General features: G+C 44.3%; 2 protein-coding genes and 1 pseudogene across 3 annotated transcripts in view; all 3 read left to right on the forward strand.

The window, feature by feature from the left end:
* Positions 1-21,091, forward strand: part of LOC309549859 (gastrula zinc finger protein XlCGF66.1-like) — a gene marked incomplete at its 3' end in the record, with an annotated part of 187,184 nt that overhangs the window by 140,450 nt on the left and 25,643 nt on the right. The window lies entirely within an intron of this gene.
* LOC309550264 (uncharacterized protein) overlaps positions 1-21,091 on the forward strand; it is a gene marked incomplete at its 5' end in the record, with an annotated part of 231,995 nt that overhangs the window by 30,556 nt on the left and 180,348 nt on the right. The window lies entirely within an intron of this gene.
* LOC309549858 lies at positions 6,697-11,542 on the forward strand (annotated as a pseudogene). The gene is made up of 2 exons: positions 6,697-6,718; positions 10,233-11,542. The product of its transcript is annotated as an uncharacterized misc_RNA (transcript).

Raw genomic sequence — 21,091 nt, forward strand, 5'->3', positions numbered from 1 at the left:
GTGTAGCCACGCCTTCTTCCACCCCTTACACACGTGATGGTGAGGGCGCCCCCTTAGTAGTGCTTCCCCACTCACCAGAGCAATATGACTCCCAGCTTTTCAGCTACCAGAGTCACAAACATCCTTCACACTCCCCTCACCTCCGATGGCAAAGGAACTGGATCCTCCTCGCTCACTCCTGCAAGTCTGCTGCGCTTTCTGTCAGTCTCCCTCCTAGACTCGGCTTCCTCCTCCGACCGCTGTTCCAGCAGGAGCTCCGCCTCTTCATACACACTCAGGGAGGAGAGAAAGGGGAAGGATATACAGTACATACACACACAGCACAAGGCCGTGTTCACACTACCAGACGGTTCTCAGGGCTGCAGTTCCGCTGAGCTCCACAATGTTGTGATCTCACCTCTACCCAGACAGGAAGTCTCTATGGAATACAGACAGGAAGTCTCTATGGAATACAGACAGGAAGTGATGTCAGATTCTGACAGGACATTCCATTTGGTAGGACAAAAGAGAAGACAATGCAGAAATTAGTGGCAGAGGAGGTAATTCGTAGATTAACCCCTTCAGGGGAATCGGTTGATGAATAATATATCTTGCTATATAAAGCTGGCCATACATGTTTCAGTTTTATCATTCAGCCAGCGGGATGAGTGAAAAAAAACTGAAGCAATTCCCCCATCCACACATTGGAGGGGGATGGGGGAATCCACCCCGCTAAACTATTGAATTCTGACAATGGGGGGCGCTCCTCCGCTCTCAGAATACACAGATCAGTGATGAAGCTATTGGCTGCAGCTGCTGATCGAGTGACTTTTATCCGGCAATGACCACACATGGATGGAAATGTGACCGATCCCTGCTGAACCAGGTGAATTTCCATGTATCTATGGTCACCTTAAGTGAATTCCTCCCCTCCCCCTCATCTTCTTCATTATGTAAGTCATGCTGAGATAATCTCCCATTGGCTGAGCAATATTCTCATTTGTCTCTGAGCTCCTTCTTGCTATTCCTCGTCCTGCCTGTTGTTTCCTTGGATTGATTTTCTGTGTAGTGACCCCGGCTTCATCTCTTGGATGCCCTCGTCTATTGCTTGTCCTGACCTTTATCCTGATTCCTGGATCTCCTCCTCATCTCTCCTCCATATCCTCTTACACAGCTTTTCTCCACACCTGCAGTGACCCTGGCGGGTGGAAACTTGGCACCAGCATGCAGCAAAATCCATCCCCACCATTAGGAGCTCTGGAGAAGATTGTCTGCTATTTACACTCCGTTCCTCTGCACGTCACCTGCTCACATGAGAGCTTATTTTCACACGTTCCTGACAGATTTCTGTATGGTAAAGGTCAAAGTTCACTCTTCAGTTTAGGAGAAGTGGGAGGCACCCGGGAACAATGATTTGGTTAGCACAGGATCCTCATATAGAGGGCCCCTCAAATCTCCCCATCTAAATGTTCCTCCATTCCAAGTCTATAGGTCCTATGACATCACACTGACCTCACAGCTCCACCCCCCCCCCCCCATGTCCCTCCATTTGTCTTTTTTTTTCTCATGCTCTTAGGATGTGGGCGGACCCTTGGCATCCTCACTAGCAAAGTGGGACTGTTGGTCCTGCGTTGTATGTAACGATGTCAGAATGCCTGCAACAAGCTTTTACTCTGCGTAGTGTGTGTGTGTGTGTGTGTGTGTGTGTGTGTGTGGGGGGGGGGGGGGGGGTCCTGTGTGGGTAAATTATACCTCAATCTGAGGTGGGGCTTTAATCAAATGGAAACCTGATTGGTGAGGTGAGGAGGATTCTGGGAATTTCATTTGATTTTACTATTTGTGTTCAGATCTAGAGTTTTCCTCCTGTGAAATCTGGAGATCATATGACCATCACATTGCCTCCACCTCCCTCCCGGATAGAATAGAGAAATACAAAGAAGATTCTAGAAGTCACCAGAGAGATCATGGAGGAGAGGTGAGCGGTGCTGGGAATTCTGGGACATTATCCAGTAACAGACAAGGGATGTGTCTGGATGGTGACTGTATCATTGTGTGTGTCAGGTTCCTATAAGGTGTCAGGATGTCACTGTCTATTTCTCCATGGAGGAGTGGGAGTATTTAGAAGGACACAAGGATCTCTACAAGGACGTCATGATGGAGAATCAGCCGCCCCTCACATCACCGGGTAAGAGGAGACTTTATTGTAAAGGAGAGAGCAGTACGGAGGCTCCACCTAGATCCCCCATCATCTGATAAACACATAGAAACAATGTATTCAGTCAGTGTGTGTGTTTCCTACAGATGGATCCAGTAATGGGAACCCACCAGAGAGATGTCCCCGTCCTCTGTATTCCCGGGATTCCACACAGGAAGGTCACACCATCCCCCACCATCATCAGGTAGATGAGGAACAATCACTGATAGTATCATTAGGATCTGTACATTATCTGCATTGTTACCATTGATGTCATTTTATTATATATTCAGAGTGGAAACCTGAGAGATTCTAAAGTTGAGGTTAAAGAAGAGATAAAAGAGGAGGATGATGAGGATGGGGTGATGGAGGAGTCGGAGTTTCTAAAAGAACACAAAGATCTGTACCAGGACACCATGGAGGAGTCATCCAGCTACAGAAAGCCACCAGAGAGATGTCCCCGTCCTCTGTATTCCCGGGATTCCACACAGGAAGGTCACACCATCCCTCACCATCATCAGGTAGATGAGTGACAATGATTGGTAGTTCTGATTTATACACAGCATGTTTGTTACAAGAAATGTTTTATTATTTATTCAGAGTGGAAACCTCGGGGATGATAATATTGATGTTAAAGAAGAGTATAAAGAGGAGGATGAGGAGTATGGAGTGATGGAGGAGTTTTCAGAAGGACACAAGGATATGATGGAGCCACCTAATACCAGGAACCCACCAGAGAGATTTCCCCGTCCTCTGTATTCCCGGGATTCCACACAGGAAGGTCACACCATCCCTCACTGTTACAAGGTTGGTGAGACAGAGATTATAAAACACAGACTCATGGAGACAATGTGTGTATTTTTATGTGATGTCACAATAATAAAGCTTATATCTTTCAGATGATATTCTTTCATTTTCTTGGTTTAGAGTGGAGATCCAATCGATATAGAATTTGAGGTGAAAGCAGAAGAAGAAGAGACGTATGTGAGGGATGATCAGCAGTCTATGGAGGAGGATGGAATAACGGGGACATTTATAGAGGAGGACACTCCTACAGAGATCAGCACAGGTGGGTCATTAACACTAAATACATTCCTCCACCCATACTGCTCACTGATTGGTCCAGAGTAGGGCGGGGACTGGGTGATATCAGCCTGTAATCCCCTGGTCACTTTCCTGAGCTGTGTTCCCCGTCCTGTATTCCTGTATTTCTCTCGGATAATCTTCCTTCTCTGTGCTGCAGACACAATTTATGTATCTAGACTGGATTTATGGAGATTCTGGGGTTCGGCTGGCAAAAAAGAAATGTGCATGATATAGGCACCTAGGTTATGAGTTTTGGGTCTTCTGCCCCATGCCTGAGTCTAATGTCTTGTTCCAAACAAATGAGGAGGAGATACTGTACACCATATGAAAGGTTCATCTCCATTCCTCAATATAACGTCATATTCCAAACAATAAATAATATTTTTTTCAATTCTTTTATTTATATAAAAGACAACTTCCAGGCATAATAAACAGTAACATTCCTTATAGAACATATGCTGAGACAGTGTATTACAACATTGAAGACAATTCAGTCATAAGGTTGAGATCTACATCGGTGGTAGAATAAGAGGTGTTCTACAATTCCTCTAATGGGAGGAGTTATGCAGGACTAGAAAGTACCCGGAGTTGTCTGTTCCATTTTCGCATAACGTATAGAAGAAGAAGGAAGGAGTAAAGTGAATAAGTAGTGGAAAGAGAGAGGGAAGTAAATGAAACCTAGAGAGAGGCAGAAGAGGATAAGTAGGTGGGATGAGGGGGGAAGGGATAAGGAGGTGTGGAAGGGGGGGGGGTGTAGGAGGGTTAGCATTGGTAAAGCTATGGCCCTCCATCAGCAATACTTTCCACCAATATTTTAGAGCTCCTCCAAACTCAACATGAGGTCTCTTTAGTATTGCCTTCCTTAATTAAAGAGCAGCCTTCATCAGAAAGGACAAATATATTCCATTGACCCCAGGGTTTGGTATATCATTCGTGTTGGGGACGTGTCGAGAGAACAAGGTTTTCCATTCTATTTATTTCTTTGAGCCACATGCCAACAGTCTGGGCCTGTGTGTTTTTCCATTTAAGAGGGATGCACATTTTAGAAGCATTTAGAAGGTGACAAATAACAGAATTTTTATAGGTCTGGGCCGGGATGTTAGAAGCATGGAGAAGGAAGAGAGCAGGGTCATTGAGGAGCGGTCGGTTTATAAACCTCTGAGACATTTCACGTACTGTCTTCCAGAACTCCACTAGTTTCGGACACAACCAAAAATCATGTAGGAGTGTCCCCCGGCCCTTCCTGGCATCTCCAGCACTGATCAGTGAGTGTGGAGAAGAATCTGCTCAACCTTGACGGCGTGCGGTACCACCTTGTTAGGAGTTTGAAGTTGGTTTCTTGTATTTACATGCAGATGGATGATGTAAATGTAAACGGAATGATGTGATTATTGTTGGTCTGGATTAAAATTACAGTCTAAATCTCGTTCCCTCTTAGCTAAGAATGGGGGTTGGTAAGTCCCCTGGGGTGTGATCAGTAATGCATAGGTAATGGATAATACCTGTGTCAGTATTCTGTCTTGAGAGCAATGTTCTTCGAAGGGTGTAAGTTGTGTGTTGCGTTCACTGGGAGGTGGCAATGAGTTTAAGAAATTATGGAGTTGCAATGCCCTCCAGAAATCTAGACAGTAGGGTCCCGAGGAGTCCATGAGGTCTTTGAGTGCAGGCCAACTAGATGATGTTGAAAAATGGGAGGCTTGGAAATAGCCTGACTCCATCAAGGTCCTGAATGTTTTATCTTGGTAGCCCGGGGTAAACTGGGGATTCCCCAGTATGGGTGTCAGCGGCGAGTGCGTCAAGGAAAGTGGAAAATGTGTGAATAATTTAGAGCAGGTTCTTATCATGTAACCTATGAGGGGATGGCGTCTTATGGATTCTGGTAGTGAATGGTGGCATGATGGAGCTCTATGGAGGGTTATGTCGCATTGGGCCTGTTTTGATCTGGGCCAAAGCTTCGCTTCACCATGACGACACCAGTCTGAGTCTCCCCAATTGTGTAGTCTGACAGTCCACCTAGTCGCTAAGGAGGCAAGAGTAGTCTTCTACATAGCCTAGGTCGCTTATGTGCCCAGATAAAATCCACTATTAGGGTGTCCTCTTGTTTGAAGTAATGCGAAGGGATGAATATCGGAAGTGCTTGAAAGAGGTATAGGAACTCAGGGAGTATGCAGATTTTAATAATTTTGCATCTCCCAAACCATGAATGGAGACCAGATTTCGATTTATCTTATAGAATGTGAAGAAACATTCTTTAGGAGGGGAAGAAAGTTGAGCGTGAAGATGGGTGAAAATTTTAGTGGTATAAGAGTGCCCAGGTATTTCAGCGCTGAGTTCATCCATTTTAGCTTAAAATTCAGTTCAGTTGGTGGAGGAGGGGGTTTGATAAGCATACTCATATAGCTTCAGATTTAGTAAAGTTGATATCTAGATTTGACCGAGTGCAATATGCCTCCAACTTGTGAAGAAGATTCGGTAGAGAAATTATTGGATTCATGAGGGAAAATAACATGTCATCTGGATACGCTGATATTTTCTGCTGGGTCACCCCAACAGTCATGCCCGAGATATCCGGGTGGAGGTGTTTTCTACATAAAGGATTCTAATGATAATGCGAAGAGTAAGGGTGACAGAGGGCACCCCTGTCTTGTCCCATTCCTAATTGTGAAGTAGTCTGATAAGACACCGTTTGCCTTAACCTGGGCGGCAGGGGCAGAATAGATCTGTGAGATCCAATTTAGCATGGTGTTGCCGATGCCCACATGTCGAAGTACTGCAAACATAAAATGCAGATTTACTCAATCAAAGGCCGTCTCGTGTGTCTGTGCTTAGGAGGACACAGGGTGTGCGGGTCTTGGTGGCTACATGTAGGAGGTTGAGGACCATGGTTGTGTTATCCTGTGCCCCACGTGTAGGCACAAATCCAACTTGATCCAAATGGATCGGTTGCGTCAGATGTTGTTGGATCATAGTTGCTAGGATTTTGGTGAACAGTTTAAGATCGACATTTAGCAAGGAAATGGATTGGTAGCTACCACAGTAGGTGAGATCTTTTCCCTCTTTAGGGATGACTGAAATGTGAGCTTATAAAGTCTCCTTGAGGATATATGTCCCAGAGCCCCATGTATTAAACATGTCAACCATAAACTGTCCAAGTGACGGCAAGAGTGTTTTATAATACTGGATGGTAAACCCATCCGGTCTCAGGGCCTTCCCCACTTTGGAACCACCTTACATATTTACATAGTTTGCGAGGTCGAAAAAATACATCAGTCCATCCAGTTCAACCTATGATGTGTGTGTGTTTGCTGTTATCCGTACATTGCATACCCCTGTATGTTGTGGTCTTTAAGGTGCCCATCTAATAGTTTTTTTAAACTGTTTTAGTTCAGCCAAGGTGATGGGATCCTCTAGGGATTTACTGTCACTGTTGGACAACCATGGCATCCAGAAAGAGAGCAGGTATTCCTCTATATGGGTCGGTTGGGGGTTGGGGTTTGTAAGTTATAGAGCGAGGCATAGAAGGATTTAAATTCTTGTGTGATATGTCTAGGTAACGTGGCTTTTTGACCTGTGCGGGAGATAATAGGTTTGTTCTTGGAGGGATCTAGCCAATAGTCTGCCACACTTATTTCCTGACTCATATGACATTTTACGACAAATTTGCATGGCTGCCTTAGCTTTGTAAAGTAAAAGGTCATTAATTTGCCTACGTAGAGTCATAAGTTCTACCTCTGAGGAGAGTGACAGAGCGTGTTTGATGGTACTCCAACGCATGTAAAGCTTGGAGTAAGGAGTCTAGTTGTGCTGTACGCTGTTTTTTGTTCCAGGAGCCATGCTTTATGAGCACCCCACGAATCACTGCCTTGTGTGCCTCCCAAATGATTCCGGGGTCAGTATTGGCAATGGTGTTAGTCTGAAAGAAATGGTCTAATTCTCTACATCTGTCAAAACAGTCTCATCTTGGAGTAGGCTTTCATTTAGTCTCCACATTCAGGTTCTGGACCATCGAAAGTCTGTTAGTGCGTAAGAAAGTATAACAGGGGCATGGTCGTACCATGTAATAGAGCCTATTAAAGAGTCACGGGATTGTGTGTAATTGACAATGCGGCATCAATAAATAGTCTATACGAGAGTATAGTTGGTGAGGAATAGAAAGAATAGTCTCGTTCTCTGGGATGCATCAGGCGCCACACATCTATCAATTGTGCACTATGGAGGGACTTTGCAATACGTTTGCGGACGCCAGGGGGGGACCGAGGAGAATCCCAGAGATGTATCCTCTGAAGGAATCGGAGGGATATTAAAATCTCCCCCAACAATTAGTTGACCCTCAGAGAACTCCAGGAGCTTCTCCATACCTCTAGTAATCCAGTGGTTCTCAATTCCGGTCCTCGGGACCCACCAACAGGCCAGGTTTGCAAGATAACTAAATTACATCACAGGTGATCTCATTTGCTGCTCAGTGATTGCAGTATTCTAGTCTGCATCCCCCAAGGTAATACTTAAAATCTGGCCTGTTAGTGGGTCCCGAGGACCGGAATTGAGAACCACTGTAGTAATCAACGCATCCTGCTGGCTGTTGGGAGCATAATAGGTGGTCAAAGTCACTCTAAAGTCACCAACATTGCCCTTCAGAAACAGAAATCAGCCATTGGGGTCTTTTAGAATATGCGCGCAGTGTCCATGGTACCCTACTAGAAAAATTGATAGAGGCTCTTTTTGATTTAGCCTCTGGGTTAGTAGAGTGGTAGGCCAAGGGGAAAAACTCGTTCTTAAATAGTGGAAGCTTGTCATCCCTGAAGTGGGTCTCCTGTACAAAGGTGATATCAATTTTAGATCGTTTAAATCGTTCAACAAAATTTGCCTCTTTTCCGGGACGTTAAGTCCCTTAGCATTGATCGAGAGGATCCTGATGTTATCCATATGTTTAAAAAGGGCGAGGGGAAGGTTGGGAAGTGAGGTTAGGAAGAGGTAGGTGGAGGGTAAGTAATAGGGGGCAAAGGGGGGGGCGGGTATGAAGAGAATGGAGATAAAAAAAGAGGGGAGGCAAAGATGGTATGAGAGAGGAAGAAAGGAAAGTCAGGCAAGCAAAGAATATGAGAGAGTGAAAGAGAAGGGGGCAATCTCACACAGAGAGGCCGCAATTTACTAAGAGATAGCAAAAAAAATGCTAAGACGCTCACCAGCAAGGAGCCGGATGAATGAGCGTGTGCCTATGTGGGGTTGTGGTTGGAAAGAGGCAAGGGATGGGGGATCCCCACCCTCCCCCTTCTACCTCATGTGCCCGTGGCTTTTTATACCCTGCCCCACAATGCACCGAGACAACCCATCTGTGCCAATCTCTGGGGCTGTATCAAAAGCCTGTGAGTCATTGGCCAGGTTTCCTCCAGCATCCAATGTGCCTCCCCATTGGATCAGCTGGGGACACTCCCTTAGGCCAGATGAATCGCACACTGGGCACACTGAGCAGACCTAACTTACAGATCCTGATCCCTGATAAGCAGAGTGCAATATAGAATTTTCCTGCTGCTCCTCTGATAGGCAGACAGAGGCAAAACTATACTCAATCTCTAGCACCTGACTAGAAGGGTGCTACATCTTTAAAAGACGTGGATGTCCGGGTAAATTTGAAAAGTTGTGGGACATGTGGTTGGATACCCCTGACCTTGGTCCACAAGAATTAACACTTCAAAGATTAGTCCTAGGACCACATTGAGGGCACCTTTGATGCTGACAGTGTGTTTGCTGGGTTTGGTGGAGGAGATGGCACCTCTTGGAGCACAAAGAATTTTATTATCGGTTACTCTGTTCTATGCGCGCAAGGCTATTCTTCTACATTGGGGGAAGACCGAAGCGCCATCGGTGGAGTATTGGAAGTGACCAGTGAACACGATGCTGCCATTTTACAAAGCCACATACCTGAATAGAGGATGCGTTATATGGCAGGGTTGGACTGAGAGGCCATCTACTCTTCTCGGAGGTGATTGTGGTCTGCCACCGGTGAAGGTGACGGTCACCTTAGAGGGGTGAGTTGAGGTCCCCTGATACTTAGGGAGGTAACAAATGAAGTCTATGCCTAGCAGATGATAAGCAGTGGTGGGGGAGGTTGGGGTATGGACCTGGGTGAGAGTCTGTGTGGGGGAGACACTGCCGCGTTGAGGTTCTCCTGGGAGGTTCTCCTTTAGCATTTTCCTATAAGTATTGTAGTACATGAGCATTGCACTGAGGTGTGGGGGGGGGGGGGAGTTGTTTTGTTTGTTTCTTGTCTGTTTTTTGTGTTATTTTTACTTCTATGTTTAAAAATCAATAAAAAAAAAAAAAAAAGCTGAGTCCTAGGAATGAATAAACAGGAGGGAACGGGATAAGGCGCAGGCCAAGGAGATGTTGGGGGAGTTTGTGGAGTCAGGGAGATGTTGGGGGAGTGGGTGGAGTCAGTGAGATGTTGGGGGAGTGGGTGGAGTCAGTGAGATGTTGGGGGAGTGGGTGGAGTCAGTGAGATGTTGGGGGAGTGGGTGGAGTCAGGGAGATGTTGGGGGAGTGGGTGGAGTCAGTGAGATGTTGGGGGAGTGGGTGGAGTCAGTGGAGGTGGGGAATGGAAACATGCAGGAGTGACTATATATGAAGGTTACGATCGCTGTGTCTATGACTGTACAAAGCGGAAATATTGTGTACCGAATGGAATGGACTTTTCTTTCTTTATAATAAAACTTTTTCTGATTTAGGAAAAAACAGTCAGAAAAGATGAGTAGGGAAAATGTCAGTGGCCTCCACCTGCAAAACCATTCCTGTTTTGGAGGTCGTCTCATTGTTGCCCATCTAGTGCACCTGTTGGTAACAACCCCCTCTGCTACTTGACTGAGCAGATGAATATCCCAGGAGTTTCCCTGACTTGATGCTATACTCTGATTATAAAGTGTTGAGCAGTGTATATGAGTGTGGAAAACTCTTGGTAATTTTTCTTGTCTTCTGACAGACGGACTCTGTGGTGGGAATAGAAGGACATCGGAGGAAGATGTGACTACAGAAGATAATGACATGGCATCTTCTCCAGAAGTAAATCCCGTTCCTCATAATATACATGACAGACCTCACCATTGGAGGAGATCATTGGAATCTCCTGATACTTCACATAGTCCTCTAATATCTGACAGTGCCGACGGGTGCGGGAAACCATCTCATCTCAGGGAATCTTCTTTATACCATAAAGGGGTTCATACAGGAGAGAATTCATTGTCATGTTCAGAGTGCGGGAAAGGTTTCAAAAAGAAAAGATACCTTCTTCAGCACCAGAGAATTCACACAGGGGACCTTCCCTATTCATGTTCAGAGTGCGGGAAATGTTTTAAACAGAAAAAAAACCTTCTTAGTCATCAGAGAATACACACAGGGGAGCGTCCCTATTCATGTTCAGAGTGCGGGAAATGTTTTAGTCAAAAAGGAACCCTTCTTCAGCACCAGAGAACTCACACAGGGGAGCATCCCTATTCGTGTTCAGAGTGCGGGAAATGTTTTAAACAGAAAAGAAACCTTCTTAGCCATCAGAGAATACACACAGGTGACCTTCCCTATTCATGTTCAGAGTGCGGGAAATGTTTTAGTCACAAAACATACCTTCTTAGGCACCAGAGAATACACACAGGGGAGCGATCTTTTTCATGTTCAGAGTGTGGGAAATGTTTCAATCAAAAAGCACAACTTCTTAGGCATCAGAGAATACACACAGGTGAGCTTCCTTATTCATGTTCAGAGTGCGGAAAATGTTTTCATGATAAAGGAGTCCTTATTGGGCATCAAAGAATACACAAAGCTGAGCTTCCCTATTCATGTTTAGAGTGTGGGAAATGTTTTAGCCAAAAAGGACACCTTCTTCGGCACCAGAGAATTCACACAGGTGAGCGTCCCTATTCATGTTCAGAGTGCGGGAAATGTTTTAAGCATAAAGTAAGCCTAAATAGCCATCAGAGAATACACACAGGTGAGCGTCCCTATTCATGTTCAGAGTGTGGGAAATGTTTTAATCAGAAAGCAACCCTTCTTAGACAGAGAATACACACAGGTGAGCGTCCCTATTCATGTTCAGAGTGCGGGAAATGTTTTAATCTGAAATTAAGCCTTCTTCGCCATCAGAGAATACACACAGGTGAGCGTCCCTATTCATGTTCAGAGTGCGGGAAATGTTTTATTCATAAAGGACACCTTCTTCGCCATCAGAGAATACACACAGGTGAGCTTCCCTGTTAATGTTCAGAGTGCGGGAAATGTTTTAACCCCTTTAAGAACTGAGCCCATTTCTGACACATGTGTTTCACAAGTTAAAATCAATATTTTAGCTAGAAAATGACTTAGAGCCCCCAAACATTATATATATATTTTTTAACAAAGACTCCGGAGAATAAAATTGCGGTCGTTGCAATAGTTTTTTGTCACGCGGTATTTGCGCAGCGATCTTTCCAACTCCATTTTTAAAAAAAAAAAATTTCCCCGCTTTTAAAAATAACTAAACAGTAAAGTTAGCCCAATTTTTTTGTATAATGTGGAAGATGATGTCATGCCGAGTGAATAAAAGAGAAAAGCAGATGCGCTAGCACTGAAGTCATTGCAATGAGGATGTGTAGATAAATAGGTATAGAATAGATGGATAGAAGAATAGAAAATAGGAGAATTCTAGCCCTTGAGAAAGTCACGTGGCGTGACGCAACACGTTGGGAGGAGTCGTGTGACATCATATGTTTTGTAACTTAACGCGTTGGGAGGAGCCGGGTGACGTCACTTCTGGTCTACGGGCCGAGAGCGGAAGTATCGGAGTTTAGCGCACATTGCGGCTACATATTTATCCCCGCTATACTGCGAGTTTTATCAATAAAAATCACACCTTACTATACTGTGAGGTCCTTCCTGACTATATCCGTGTCACGAGCAAGAGTCCTGGGAGATTACCGCGGTCATCCCTATAGAGAGAGGTAGCATTCCCTACTGGCTACTGGATCTATATGAGAGGGGGATCTACTAGTGATCCCAATGAAAGTCCCTGATGTGGAGAAAGACCCTGAGCCAAGCTTGGTGATATTATAAACCACATTAAGACCGGACTATTTTTATTTATTTTTTGACACTTGGTGTTTACAAGCTAAAATTCTTTCTTTTTTCTTGCTAGAAAACTACTTAGAACCCCCAAACATTATATATATATTTTCTTTTAGCAGAGACCCTAGAGAATAAAATGGAGAGCGTTGCAATATTTTTTTTTTTTACACACAGTATTTGCACAGCGGTCTTCCAAACGCAATTTTTTTTGAAAAAAAATTCACTTTTTTGAATTACAAAATAAGAAAACAGTAAAGTTAGCCCAATTTTTTTCCATAATGTGAAAGATAATGTTACGCCGAGTAAACAGATACCCAACATGTCATGCTTCAAAATCGCGCATGATCGCGGAATGGCGACAAACTACGGTTCTTTAAAAATCCCCTTAGGCGACACTTTAAAAATTTCTATAGGTTACCAGCTTAGAGGTACAGAGGAGGTCTAGGGCTCAAATTATTGCTCTCGCTATAACGATCGTGTAATACCTCACATGTATGGTTTGAACACCGTTTACATATGTGGGCGGGACTTTCGTATGCATTTGTTTCTGCACGCGAGCTAACGGAGACAGGGCGCTTTAATTATTTTTGTTCCCTATTTATTTTATCTATTATTTTTTATTTTTACAGTTTTAAAAAAAATATATATTTTGATCATTTTTATTCAAATTACAAGGAATGTAAACATCCCTTGTAATAGAAATAGGCATGACAGGACCTCTTTATTGTAAGATCTGGGGTCAAAAAGACCTCACAACTACACTAAAAAAGAAAAATAAATTGTTGAAAAAATATCGGCCCTCATCACATTACAGGGGGCATCAAGTGAGCAATCATGACAATACATGGGGCTACAGATGGACAATCATGACAATACCTGGGATAATAAGGGAGCAATCCTGACAATACATGGGGCAGCAAGTGGGCAATCCTGACAATACACGGGGCAACAGTTGGGCATTCGTGACATTACATGGGTCAGCAATTGGGCAATCATGACAATACATGGGGCAGCAATTGGACAATCATGACAATACATGGGGAAGCAATTGGGGAATCATCGCAATACATGGGGCAAGAGATGGACAATTATGACAATACATGAGGCAACATGTGGGTATTGATGATAATACATGGGGCAACAAGTGGGCAATCATCACAATACATGAGGCAACAGTGATAATGATAATGCATAAGGAAAAAGTGGGCAATCACCACAATACATGGGGCAACAGATGGACATTCCTAAAAATACATGGCGTAACAAGTGGGCAATCATCAGAGAACATGGGGCAACAGATGGACAATCATGATAATAAATGAGGCAATAGACAGGCAATACACAAGCCAACAAGTGGGCAATCCTTACAATACATAGGGCAACAAGAGAGCAATCGTGACAATACATGGTCCATCGTGTAACTACATGAGGCAACAAGTGGGCAATCATCATCATACATGGGGCAACAGACAAACAATTATGACAATACATGGGGCAAAAAGCGAGCAATCATGACAATCCATGGCCTATCATGGAACTGTATGAGGACCTAACGGGAAATGCTTTATTCTTTTTGTGTTCTACTTATAAATATGTATATAGATCTAACCTACTGGATGGAAAAAGATCACTGTAACATGCATTAACCCACAGCAGCCAATCAGGATTTATCTTTCACTGGTGAACCTTTTTTATTGGTTGCTTCATGTTGATCCTTTTTGATTTATGGAAGTAGCCGGCTTTTTATTGGTCCAACCAATGTATGATTATTAATACATTTGACACATTTGTTAATTCTATTATAAAAGATGTAAGCTTTATTTTATTCATATCATTACTGTGTGGTAATCGCTTATTCTGATCTTGTACAATAAAAACTCTTCGTACAATATTCTGTGCCGAGTCTTCTTTTTTACCAATGATTAGATGATCGGTGATTGGAATGTGATCAGTTCATAGAGAGTCATCCATCGGGGTTTTATTAGTGAGATGGAGAGTGGAGAAGACACCACATTGACAGCCATTGGAGGCCCTTTCTAAAGCCCTAAACATTTTGGCAACCTGTCTATGACATTAGTCTTCCAAACTCAATCTCACTGAGCTAAGGCCAGAAGAGTTCCAGGAGTTCTTCTCTGTCCACAGTTCCCAAACCAAAAGGGGACATCCACCACATCTTCAATCTTAAGGCCCTAAATGTCCTCAGCTGGGCCCAGGAGTTCTCCATGCAATCCACCAGGTCATAGCCTCTCTCTTTATCAGGTAGATTTTCCGCTTTTACTGCCCCACGTACAGTTGTGTTCAAAATTATTCAACCCCCCAATGCTGTAAAGGGTTTTAGGGAATTTAGTGTACATTTGTAATTGTATTCAGAATGAAATCCTACAAGGACTTTTTAAAGAACCATATGCAACTAAAATGACATCAATTGGTTTTGTAATACAGTAGTAAATGTTTCTTTTGTGAATTCTTCATTGACACAATTATTCAACCCCTTAACCACTTTACCACCGGAGGATTTTCCTGCTAAAAAAAACAGGGGGTTTTTTGCGATTTTTTACTGCGTGACTTTAACGGACAATTGCGCGGTCGTGCGACGCTGTACCTAAACGAATTTCACGTCCTTTTTTTCCCACAAACAGAGCTTTCTTTTGGTGGTATTTGATCACCTGTGCGATTTTTTGATCACGCGCTATAAACAAAAAAAGAACGTAATTTTTGCAAAAACAACAATATTTTTCACTTTTTTTTATATGAAATTCCCCCCAAAAAAAATGTAAAAATCAAAATTTTTTAACATTTTCGGCCAATTTGTTTTATGCTACATATGTTTGTTAAAAAAAATTGCAAAAAGCGTATTTTGATTGGTTTGCGCAAAAGTTATCGCGTTTACTAACAAAGGGAAAGATTTTTGTCATTTTTGGTGTTTTTTTTTTTAACGAGTAATGGCGGCGATCTGCGATTTTTTTTGCAGTACTGCGACAGTGCGGCGGACAGATCGGACCCTTGACTGACATTTTTGACACTTTTGGGGGTACCAGTGACATTACTGCAGTAATCAGTGCTATATATATGCACTGTTACTGCAAAAATGACACTGGCAGGGAAGGGGTTAACAGTATTGGACAGGGAGGGGTTAAGTGTGTCCTAGGGGCGTGATTCTAACTGTGCAGGGACAGGTCTACTAGTGTAAAAACAAAGATCAACAGTTCTACATAGTAGAACTGTCTGATCTTCACTTTTACACAGGGAGAACTGACAGGCGGCTTGTTTACATAAGCCGCTCTGTCTTTCTCCCGCTGTACCGGCGATCGTAGTGTGACCGGCGGACATCGGGTCCGCTAGTCACACTCCCGCACTCCTCCGTGAACAAGCCTCAGCGGGCGCGCGCCTCAGCGGGCGCGCGCCCGCCCGCTATTGGCTCTAGAAGGAGTGACAGGCGAGCGACGTAGACCTACGTCACTCTGCCTGGCCGGGGCCGACTGCCGCAGTAAATATACTGTGCGCAGTCGGCAACCGGTTAAAGACCACCACTCTAAAGAACAGAGGTTCATTGAAGTGTTTTCAATCAGGTATTGAAAACACCTGTGGATGTCAGGGAGCAGCAATAAAGCCTAATAAGCACCAATTAGGCAGCTTTAAAATGTCTGTGATACTCAGCTCCTTCTAGACATTTACTGGTGTGGTTACAAACATGGTGAAGTCAAGAGAATGGTCCAGGAAGACAAGAGAAGAGGTGATTACTCTTCACAAGAAGGGCAATGGCTATAAGAAGATTGCAAAGATGTTAAACATACCAAGAGACACCATAGGAAGCATCATTCGCAAATTCAAGGCAAAGGGCACTGTTGAAACGCTACCTGGTCGTGGCAGAAAGAAGATGCTGACTTCGACTGCTGTGCGCTACCTGAAGCGTAGAGTGGAGAAAAGTCCCCGTGTGACTGCTGAGGAACTGAGAAAAGATTTGTCAGATGTGGGTACTGAAGTTTCTGCTCAGACAATACGGCGCACACTGCGTAATGAAGGCCTCCATGCCAGAACTCCCAGGTGCACCCCCTTGCTGTCTCCAAAGAATAAGAAGATTCGACTGCAGTATGCCAAAAGTCATGTGGACAAACCACAGAAGTTTTGGGATAGTGTTCTGTGGACTGATGAAACAAAATTAGAACTGTTTGGGCCCGTGGATCAACGCTATGTTTGGAGGAGGAAGAACAAGGCCTATGAAGAAAAGAACACCTTGCCTACTGTGAAGCATGGCGGGGGGTCAATCATGCTTTGGGGCTGTTTTGCTTCTGCAGGTACAGGGAAGCTTCAGCGTGTGCAAGGTACCATGAATTCTCTTCAGTACCAGGAGATATTGGATGACAATGTGATGCAGTCTGTCACAAACCTGAGGCTTGGGAGACGTTGGACCTTTCAACAGGACAATGATCCCAAGCATACCTCCAAGTCCAATAGAGCATGGTTGCAGATTAAAGGCTGGAACATTTTGGAGTGGCCATCACAGTCACCATACTTAAATCCGATTGAGAACCTCTGGTGGGGACCTCTGGTGGCTATGCTTCACGTTTAAAAGCTGTTATAACTGTAAAAGGATGTTGTACTAAGTACTAAGATTGAATGTCAGTTTGGGGTTGAATAAAACTGATAATGATGTGAGCACAGAAAATACATTTTTGGTTATTTAATTATAAATGTTATGTTATATTTGTCTGACCTACACGTGCCTCTTTGATTTAATTGTAAGCAGGATGACATCAAAATCAATGTCAAACTGGCCAAAACAATCAATTTCAGTGGGGGTTGAATAATTTTGAACACAACTGTACATGTACTGCGGTAGGGCGGCCGTTCTGTGCAGAATCACGTACCTGTATGTCATCTGCTTTTCTGAGTCTGGGGCGTGCACACGCGCCGCAGGTGCCCAGCTCCCACTGGAAACAGCGGTAGCCAATCAGTGGGTCCAGCGGACACGGTGTCCGTTGGCACCTGGCATTTGTTCCCGAGAGAGGCAGAACAGTTGTCTGCCAATGTAAACAAGGCAGATCGCCATTCTGTTAGTAGGGAAGATGGAGATCCTGTGTTTCTGCTAATGGAGGAAGAGAATACCAATGATCAGGGTAGAGGGCAATCCATTAAATGTCACTGGGCATTGGTTATGGGGGTACAATAAAGGAATGCACGGGACCACCTATGACTGCTGTCCTTGTGACTTTATAGACCAAGAGGAAAGCCCTGTAGAAGGAGCCAAATACTCTGATTGCGTAGACTTGTTTCTCTTCTCATCTGGTACCTCCTATCCTTTCCGGTGATGGCACTTCCGCTTTGCTTTCCATGCTGGTTAGTGTTCTTGGGGCTCCTCCAGGCTCCTGAGCCAGCCATCTCTCTGCCCAGCAGCCGAAACAGAGGACAGCCGTCCTGCAGGATGGTTCTAGGAGGATCCACAGACTCTGACACCAGATGAGCACTTGTATATTTTACCTCTTGTGGGTGTTTTAATTCTTCGCTATTAAAACCCTTTAACCAGGATACCACACTTAGCTGGCGCTTCCTGTAGGGTTGCCACCCATTCAGGATTCCATACCACAACCCCTGAGTGCATAGATGTGCACACCGGCCTCACCCCATACACGAACAGGAGAGAAGAAAGGACTTGATCTATTCCTCCTCTTCCCACCCCTACCCATCTTTCTGCCCACTGTGAAATAAGGAAAGGGGAAGTCATCGAGGGACGATATATTTCCCCTCGCTTTCTGTCCTATATACAGGACTAGCGGAACCCAGACCAGGTTTTCGAGCTGACTTTGGGTCCGTGCAGTCCAGCTCGGGTTTTGTATCTCTCACTTGGATTGGTAATTGTTTAATTGGCCATCCAGGTGAGATAAAAAGGAAAAAGCTGGAGCATAATGTTGCTCTACCCTGGGACTCAGACAACATTGCCAAGAGAGCCACAGACTGAATACTTTGGTCTGCAGTACTTTTTGTTTTGTGAGGTGGATGGGAGAAGCCCACCACCTGTTTAGATAGGAATACCCGTGTGTTTTCTTTAGAGCCAGATGGCAAGGACTTATTTTCTGTTGTGTTTGGTTTTTGTTTGCAACCTTTTAAAATAAAAATGCTTTCTGCAAAACAGTTTAAAAGAAACTTTGATGCCGGACTTGCCTTTTTCCCAGGAAAAGTGATCCCCACTTGAGCTAACCCCCACATATGGTGGATTTGGCGGACATTTTCCTGAGCGAGTTGCATGATGGAGGATATGATGAGAGCCTTGCTTCAAGCCGCGGCAGTCCAACCGCTGGTTTGTAGAGGCACAGCAGCAGCAGGCCACTATAGCCCAACAAGAGACAAACCGCCAGTTTGGAGAGGACCAGCAGGCAGATCGAGAGGCCCAGAAAGGTGGATCAAGGAGCTGACTCAGAGCATCCTGGAGTTAAAGGTTAACCCCCCAGCTTCAATCCCAGTGAAACAAAAGGTGAAGCGTGCCAGCTGTTACCTGCAAAAGATGACAGCTGCAGATGATGTGGAAGTCTACCTCACTACGCTCGAAAAGGATTGCTGAGCGAGAAGGTTGGCAGAGATCTGAGTGGACAGAGTTTGTGGCACCTTTTAGAACAGGTGAACCTCAAAAAGCCTACTACGCCCTGGAACCAGCGGCTGCTCAGGATTATGATGTACTTAAAGCTGAAATCCTGGCAAGGCTGGTTGTCACCATTGCAGTTCATGCCCAGCGTGTGTTTCGGTGGACCAATTAAGGTTGAAAAGCCCCCACGATCCCAAATGTTTGACCTCATACACCTTACCGGGAAGTGTCTCCAACCTGAGACATTGTCGCCACCGGAGATAGTGGAGCGTGTGGTGATGGACCGTTATTTGCGGGCTCTTCCTGACACCCTAAGGAAATGGGTCAGCCATGGAGACCCCAAAACTGCTACCCAGCTAGTGGACATGGTAAAGCGGTACACCACAGTGACAGACCTACTAGGTACCCCCGTGCTTGATCATCCCATTTCGCCCAGAGGTCCTGGTAAGTCGATTTACCAGGGGGTAAGGGCTCGGGAGATTATTTTAAGACATTTTCTGGAAATAACAAGAATGTAGGCTCTGGAGCTAGCGACTGGCCTGATAGGTCAGGAAGAACCAGGAGCCCATATAAAGGACTGAGTGGAGAAGCTATATAATATTTTTGTTGCCATGGGTTAGGACTAGTGTTGAGCGAACACGGACTGTATTATTCGGGTCCGTACCGGATAATTGGATTTTTGCTACCCGGACACGGACCCAAATACTTTACTGTATGTTCGGGTTTAAAATCCGTGTTCGGTAATTTTATTTCCTGTTTTGTATGTAATGGCGTGCTTTAAATGGCGGGCTTTCAACAGCCAATCAACAAGCGTTTAACTGGTGTGCCTTAAGCCATCCCAGCCATGCCTACAAATGTATTAGTAGCTGTGATTGGCCATCTGAAGCATATGACCATGTCTTTATAAGTTCGAGAGACACAGCGCGGTGCGTCATTCTGCTGTTGTGTAGGGAGAGAGCACACATCATACGTGCTGGCTGCTGATTAGGGACAGACAGTGAAAAATTGTGCCCGAAAAGAATGCAGGGACAGGTCGGAGTGTAGGCAGGGAAAGATATTTGAGCATTTTAGGGACAGGCTGGAAAGATTAGGCAGGGACAGAACAATCGATTTTTGCTGTGTGGGGGGTGGTGCAGTGAACGATCTTTTTGCCCTCACTTGAGCCCACTGAGGAGTAGGAGGGAGAAAAAAATATATTTTTATCAGTCTGTTGTGTGCAGCGTTCAGCTATATTTTACTACAGATTGCTGTTCTAATCTGCTATTTAAAAATTACAAAGTTAAAGGGGAATTTTTTTTTTCCCTTCATAGCCTGCTGCAGAGCTGACTGTGACATAAAACATAAGACACTGCTGTGTTCACATGTGCTATTGAGTGATTGAAAATTTTATATACTTTTTTCTATTCCACTATTCAATATACACCCTTTTGGGTTAAAAAAAATTAAATTGTGGCATAGTCTGTACTAATCTGCTATTTAAAAATTACAAAGTTAAAGGGGAATTTTTTTTTTTCCCTTCATAGCCTGCTGCTGAGCTGACCGTGACATAAAACATAAGACACTGCTGTGTTCACATGTGCTATTGAAAAATCACCAATTTTTTATACTTTTTTCTATTCCGCTATTCAATCTACACCCTTTTGGGGTAAAAAAATTAAATTGCGGCATAGTCTGTATTGGTACGTGTGAGATACACCTTTCAAAGTTTTGGGGCGCATCTTCCACCGCCGAGGATTGCAGGGTGCTTCAGTTTGCCTCCTGTTCCGAACTCCTCCTACTCCTCATCCTGCCTTTAGGGTACAAAAAATTGTAATCGGGGCCTAGTCTGGGTTTGTACGTGTGAGATACACCTTTTTATATCATATTTTCTATTCCTCTATTCAATCTATACCCTTTGGGGTAAAAAGAATTAAATTGCGGCATAGTCTGTATCGGTGCGTGTGAGATACACCTTCCAAATTTTAGGGGCGCATCTTCCACCGCCGAGGATTGCAGAGTGCTTCAGTTTGCCTCCTGTTCCGAACTCCTCCTACACCTCATCCTGCCTTTAGGGTACAAAAAATTGTAATCAGGGCCTAGTCTGGGTTTGTACGTGTGAGATACACCTTTTTATATCATATTTTCTATTCCGCTATTCAATCTACACCCTTTTGGGGTAAAAATAATTAAAT

This window comes from Pelophylax lessonae (assembly GCF_965119305.1).
Source record: "Pelophylax lessonae genome assembly, chromosome: 3".
In the NCBI taxonomy this organism is placed as follows: domain Eukaryota; kingdom Metazoa; phylum Chordata; class Amphibia; order Anura; family Ranidae; genus Pelophylax; species Pelophylax lessonae.